This window comes from Lipotes vexillifer, unplaced genomic scaffold (genome assembly GCF_000442215.2).
Source record: "Lipotes vexillifer unplaced genomic scaffold, Lipotes_vexillifer_v1.1 scaffold1164, whole genome shotgun sequence".
Classification (NCBI taxonomy): Eukaryota; Metazoa; Chordata; class Mammalia; order Artiodactyla; family Lipotidae; genus Lipotes; species Lipotes vexillifer.
In genome coordinates this window covers 673,275-681,048 of record NW_006788578.1, presented here as the reverse complement: position 1 = coordinate 681,048, position 7,774 = coordinate 673,275, and positions in this window count along the sequence as shown.

The window sequence follows — 7,774 nt, the reverse complement described above, 5'->3', positions numbered from 1 at the left end:
ATCTACATAAGTACTGGCCTCTCCATATCTCCTCCACCCATGCCTATCTCTTTTACTCATAGTAACAGTAGCTAAATTTACTAAAGGAAGACTGCAAAAGGAAAAAACTTATTGGGTCACCTTTTAAATAAATCCAAAAAGAATATATGTATAGAAGGTTTTTCAGCATGTAAGAAAAGAGTAGCTTAAGGAAACATTACAACTAAGTACATTACTCATATTCATATCTAGATAAAAGCAGAATAAGTAAAATGCATGCTATAGCATGTGGCATTCCTTTGATGTTAGTTTTGCAACTGAAAGAGATGACTTAATGAGAAAATAGCACCTCCTATGGTATCAAGCGTATCATATTGAAACAAATTACAAGTTTTGTGGGATATAGTTTTATATATGTGTGTGTGTATATATATATACATATATATATTAAACACATACACACACAACACACATACGTATATATATAATACCAAGGATTTACAGCTTCATTCTCCACTAGCTGTTTTATCAAAGCCATCTTGAATCCAAGTCAAGTTCTGGTGTAGTAGAGTTCCCATTTGAACACTACTAGGATTCAGGATTTGCTTATGTCTGATGAACTGAGGGAGTAGTAGCCCTCCCTGCAAACCATTAGCATGAGTTGATGTGTGTGGGAGACTAAATACCTGTTGGGATGAACCTTCATATCCCAGATGCTTCCAATGAAGACACAAGATATAAAACATAATAAAGGACTGCATGCTGAGGGCTATAAATAAAAGCACAAAGAAGTGTTTTCATAGGAGACTTTGTGATACTCAGAGCATAAGTAGTAGTACTTTAAGGTGACAGAGTTGGCTAGAGAAATACTCTCCTCATTTCTGCATAGAACAAGTCAATCTCCAACATGGTGCAGTTTGAGGTGAATGCAGTATCCTTCAGCAGCATGGTGATTTGTAACCTAGAGGGAACTTGGGTACGACACCTTTATAGGAGAGGAGTGTTCTCCTGGAAGATCCTGGCATGAGGCAGAATGGTGAGACTCCTAACAAAGAGCTTTCCAACCACCATAACAGCCAGTAAGTGAATAATATAAACAAACTGATTATAAGTTTATGTGAGACCCCTCCCTTAGGACTCCCAGAAAAAACTGGGAGACACTGTGGCAGGGGTACTGAGAAATTCTGTAATGGCAGATATGAACGCTTGTCATCTGAGCATTAATATTAGACATTAATATATGTAGTCACAGGCTGGTGCCATTTGAGAAAATGCAGATTAGAGTCCTGTCTTTAAACACAGGAAAATTTTTTTGAAAAGAAGACACCTATTTGGGCAAATATTTATACTTTTTTCATTCAGTTCAATTTTTCTTCTTTTTTCTACTTTCTCCAAATTCACAGGTGACCCATGTGATATTAGACTAGTTGACTAAATAACAAAGCCTTCCTGTAACTTATTTGATCTATAAATAGCCACTCAAAAAATATTTGTTGAATGAATGAATTGACTGTTTGAGGATATTGTATAGGAAGTATAAGGTTGTCCCTGTTTCTGTGCAATGGAGTGTCCACTTTATTCACAATTTCAAGCAAGATGTTACTTTTCCTACCAGGTAGATTTACAATGCCCCTCCAACTCAAAATCAGAATGACACAACACAGAACACCAAACTCCCAGGGAGACTGTGGACACAAAGTCACAGGTTAGAGATAAATAAATGGATTATTACCTAGTCATATTGGTGTATAACAAGTCATCCCTTATTAAGGGTAATAGATTTCCATCTTTCCTTAACAACACATACCAATAGCTAGCAGTGAGGTATGCTGATCTATGGATTCACCAGATAGAACCAGAATCTAAGTACTAGTTTGGGATCAACTGGAATTCTTGCTTAACAACAAAAGCAACAATAAATAACAATGCCTTAAACAAGATAGAATCTTATTTCTCTCACATATAGAAAAAGTCTGAAAGTAGAAATTACAGGTAAGAATGGTGGCTCCACAATTTTTTCAAGTCCTTTTTCAACAACTTTTTTCAAAGAGTTCCTGTCTTTCCTCTGTATCATCCCGGCACCTTTTTTCTCACCCTCAGATCACCTTATGTTCCAAGATAGCTATTGGTGCTGCAGCTATCATCACTTATTTTCAGGTTAAAAGCTAAGAGGAAAGGTATAAGGGTATTACAGACTTCTCCCTGAATCAATTTCCTTTAAGTAATTTTCAAAGAACTCTCACAAATATTTCTCTTTAATAACTCAAGGCCAGGACTCAGTCCCATGGTCAAACTTAGCTGCTAAAATGTCTGGAAAGCAATGTGCTTTTTATTATAGGAAGCAATATAGCCAGCTAAAATTTTGAGTTTTGTTTCTAAAGAGAAAGAGGTGAATAGATGTTTGGCAAGAAACCAGCCAATACTATCACAAATGTCTTGTTCAAGAATTAAATTTATGATTAATAAATCAGTCCTTGAAACAAAAACTAGAGATTGCAGGTGGTATAACAAAAATTTGAAATACCAGATACCAGATAACATATATATGTTTTAATTTATTTATTTATATATGAGATATTTATATATGAGTTACATATATGTATGCGTGTGTGTGTATATATATGTATACACACACACACACACACACACACACCTATATATATATATATATTCCTTAGAAGAAACCAGCATCTGCTATTTGCTATTACTGGACACAAATATCATTAAAGTTTATCATATGTAAATAAACATAGTAAATTCTCATTCCAACATGTGAGTCCAGTAATCCTGAACAATTTCAATATCACAGGGTGCAAAATGAGCAAAATTAAGTAAGCAGCTTCCTTAATACATTTCTATCCTAAAGTTTATATCAGATTAAATAGTTGCATATTTGGAAAAAATAACATCTGCAAAATCACTTCCTTGTGATTTTCTTTCCCAGGCTATTGATTCTCAGATTAATTATTTTCCAGACTGTGATTTATTTGGCAGTTATTCTTTGTAATAAAATGGGTTTATACCAAAGTGTTAAATATAGCTACTTTAAAACTTGGAATAAACCTACTACTTTGTCTCAGTTCTGTATTCTTTCGTACCCCTGTTGCATTCTTTTTATTTCATAGTACATTTTCCATGTTCCCTAACATGCCTTGATTCAGAAATATATTGATAATTTTCTTTTCCCTCAAGAGTTTATGTGAAGAATGTAAAATGTGATAGAATTTGTCACAGTAATTTATCTATAGTCCCTACACATTTTGATTTATGCCACATTAATACAACATTGAATTTTTATTTTTCAATTAAACAAAATGTAAATTCAGAATTTCAAGGCTGAAGGGCATCTCATTACTGATCACATCACTCAGTCTGGCAGATCTGGAAACTGACAAATTTATTCAAGGTGATTGGACCCTAAAAAAATATAGACAATAAACTCAAATTCACAGGAAATTAATGTGTAGTATAAAAACCATGTAATTATGTGAGAAATATAACTGCTAATCAGACCAGTATTAATATAGACCAGTTATATATTCATTTTTCTTCTCAAGAAGCCAAATTAAAACCAGAAAGTTCCAAAATGAATGTATAAATCAGAAGCAAATTACCTGCAGGAGTAAGTCTAATAATGTCAATAAAGATCTAATATATTCTAGACCTACAGAAGGTCTTCTCTACTGGTTTCACAGTCTCCCATTCTTAAGGTACAGTAATTATCCTTTTCTGTTTTAAATCTCTTGATTGTTTCAGGACACAACATTTATTAGTATCCATTTTTATTTTATCAGCTATGACGTCTAACTGCTCATTCACTCTTTATTCAACACACCTTTTCTGAGCATCTAATATATGCCAAGCATTATGCTAGACACCAGAGAGTACAAAGATGACCAAGCACCAGTCATTGTTTCCAAAAAGAGAGCAGGCATATAAAAGATAATTATAAACTTAAGTGGTAAAAACAGTAATTTCTTTAGGCAGAAATCATTATGAGAAACTGAGGAAAGGCACTTAACCCAGCTTGGAAAAAGTGATTACAAAGCCGAGACTTATGAAATGAATAGGATTAACAGTTAAACATGAAAGGGTCATTCTAGTCAGAGGTGACCTCATAAGCAGGGGCACAAAAGAAAGAAAACAAATATGTATGTACAGGGAATAAGTGGGTCCATTTTGTGGGAAGCAGAGAAAGGTAAATAAAAGGCAAAAATTGGTAAGTGATGAGTAAATTAAAATAAGGCCTCAGGTGCCCAAATGAAGAACTTGGATGTGATTCTTTTTTTGACGGGAAGCCATTAAAGTGTTTGAAACCAGGGGAGAGTGTTCTGGATTAGAAAAGTAAGGGAGATGACATTGTAACATTTATATTTCCGAATTATCACCCTGATGGTCAGATTGATAATAGATTGCAGAGGGATGAGACTGAGGCAGGGTGGCCAGTTAGGACGTATGCAAGAAGTAATGATGAGGACCTAAAATGAGGCAGTGGTACTGGAGATAAAAAAAACAAGTGATATATTTGAGAAGTATTGAGAAAAGTAGTTCCCATCTGCCCAAATTTCAGGGCCCCACTATCAGAGATTCTGCTCTGATTGAGCTAGTATAGCATTGAAACTTCCCAGGTGATCCTAATTAGCAACTGAGGCAGATTAGTTAATTAACCATATTAGTTATCTTTGTAGTAACTGATAATTACAGAAATAAGAAAAGTGCAGAAGATGGAGGAGTCAAGAATGATGGTCAAAATTCTAGCTTTAATGACTTGGTAAAAGATAGGCTCAACAACTAGCATAAAGAATATCAAGGGACAGTCTATTTAGGGAAAAGGGAGAATTAATTTGCTTTTTAAAATTCGAAAATGTAAGGCATCCACTGAGTAAGCAGAAGGATATTTTAGTTAGATAATGGGACATATGTGATCATAGGTTTGGCAACACTGATAAGTGAGAAATACCTGAGAGTTACAAAGTCATAAAGAGAGATTATATGGAATAAGAAGAGTTGAGAGTTGAACCCTGAGGATCAACATTCAGAGAAAAGCAGAGAAAAAAAAATCACAAAAAAACAGAGGATCACAAAGGAAACTAGTTGAGTGTGGTATGCTGGAAACCAGGGGAGTACAGTATTTCCCTGGAGCAAACAACAATGCAGGAGAGAGGTCCAATTAAAAAAAAAAAAAGATTACAAAACATCCATTGGAGTTAGCAGTTGAGAGATCATTTGGGACCTTGGTGGGAATGACGTCAATTAAAGAATGGACTGACAGGAATGGGAGATGAGGAACTGAAAAGTAGAGATTAGTCTATTAAGAAATCTGTATAAGGATGGAGAAGAGAAATGACAGAAATTTCAGCATGAGTGAATATGCTGAGAGATAAATTAGAAAGAAAGACATTAAAGGACACATTATCCTATGAGAATGAACAAAAAAAAGACCTCTGAGAACAAAAAAGGTGGAGATAGGGAGATATATAAATAATAATATCTATAAAACTATATACACATAGTTTTATTATGAATACATTTCTAGAGATGATTAGAGGTTGAGGTCGATCATGCTTGATGGCTTCCAACTCTTCTGGATGAAACAGTAGACAAAATTGTCATCTCAAATTGAAGGGAACTTGAGGAGAATGATGATTTTGAGTTGAAGAAAAGGAAATGGACAAGAAAAAGAAAGACTGAGAATCTATTCTGAATACACAGTGGAGTTTGGAGACGATGCATTGGGTAGTGGTGCCAACCTGGCAGGATCTGTAAGTTTCTCTAGCAGGGCACTGGGGTAGTAAGGTTGCCGCTTCAAAACACGTTTGTGTTTTGATTGAGCAGGTGCTGCAGAAATACAATGAAAGAAGTCAAGGCTTTTGGTGAAAGAATAGTTCAGATGATCAACTATGGGACTCAAGATGGGGCAGAAAGGAAGCAACAGCACATAGAAAAGAAAAGAAAAGAAAGTCATCTTTTTAATATGGTGCATTAACATGCCTCAGCCTACCAGGAAAGCCATGTCATAATAATCCAATCCCAAAGAAATTATTCCACTTGTCATGCATGTGTGCATGTGCTTGTGTAAAGTTTTTACATAGCTATGTATGGCATTTTATATTATTTGATATACTTTTATGTATAGTTAGATGTATCTAATACTACATTTCTTTTATAGAAAATTTTATTTTCCAGTAATCAAAGTGAAACAGGAAATAAGATACTTTCTCACATTAATAAAATATTGATTTTAAATGTCTGAGGTAATATATTTTTCACAAAATAATTAAACATTAAAAAACAAAACTATTAAATTCACTTTACTATTTGTAAATGTATGGGTTGCCCCAGATTACAAAAGAAATTTTAAAAACCCAGGAGCGTTATTCACTTTTTATCCATTTGTATATTCTAACTGCTACCTAACTTTGTATGTGCCCTTTCACGCTATGTAAAACAGTAATCACCTAAAAAAGAAAGTGGCTTCAGAAAATGACATACAGAAACAGAGGACACACCAAGGACAACTTCCTCAACTACTGCATGCCCTACTACATGCCATTTTAATTTCTTGACCAATGAGTAAAGGGTGTATATTCATTAGCAGGATTCATTCCCATTAACTGGGTGCTGCATGTTGAAGAATCAGAAGGGGTACTAATCAAGCCCCAGCTTTCTCAAACCATCATCTAAAAACACCAAGAGTATTAAGTCCATCATCAAAACTCTTCTTTCCATCAGCTGTCTGCATTTCTCAACAGGCATGTTATCAGACTATATCAGACTATACCACTTATGAACTAGATTTCCAGTGTTTTCAATCAGAACTGGAACTCGGTATGACGGAAATCATCTGATCACTTTCAATGGTTTCCCATTGAGCACTTCATCCTAACTTCATAGTGTTACCCCCTTCACATTTGCCTGCATCACACATAAACACACACACAGAGACGCACACGCACACATCTTTAGGTGGCCCAGCGGAACAAGCCTGCTTTACTTAACCAATCTCAAGTTTCTAGGACTCAGCTATCTGTGCTCTTTAATGTCAGTTTACCTCCATTGTACACATTGTATTCAGATTGTGTTCAGTTTTTTTTTTTTCAGGAAAGCTCCATTTCTCTCTCTCTCTCTCTTCCCCCTTCTATGCCCTAATTGCCTGGTGAAAAGCTATGAGAAATTTTCTCACATAGTAGCGCAATGTGTTATCTTTTTCCAAATAATTACATTTATTTCAGGATACTAGGATGTCTTCATTAGGTAGTGTTTTATTAAGTGTGGGATTGGGTAGGGTTGATGATTTTAGTTATATGCCCCTCACCACCACCACATCAGAAACCTCCCTAGCAGGAAGTCACTTAGACCACTTACACACACTCTTTTATTTTCCCTGTCAAATCTTGTTTTGGTTTTGCCTGTGACTAGAAGAAAGCATCTATTTCTGATATTAAAAGGGAGGATCATGAAGGCTTCACATTGCTATTTAATCTTTGTTGTTAATGAAAAACCAGACGTATTTTTAAAATATGGTTTTGTGACCAGCAAGCAAGGACGAGAGGCAGAGACTTCAGCCAGGAGATATGTGCAGCTTATATTTTCTATACTAATGAAAAGGAATATTCACATGAATAACACTTACCTATGAAATATAGATCAAAAGCTCTCTTACCAGTTGCAGGTGCATCTAAATAATGAGGAAAAATGAATTCAAAAATAAAAGGCAGAATTTTGGATCCTCTGGGAAGTGACTAAGGCAATGAATACAATTGATTTCCTACTTTTCTTCCCCCTGTGCCTGGTC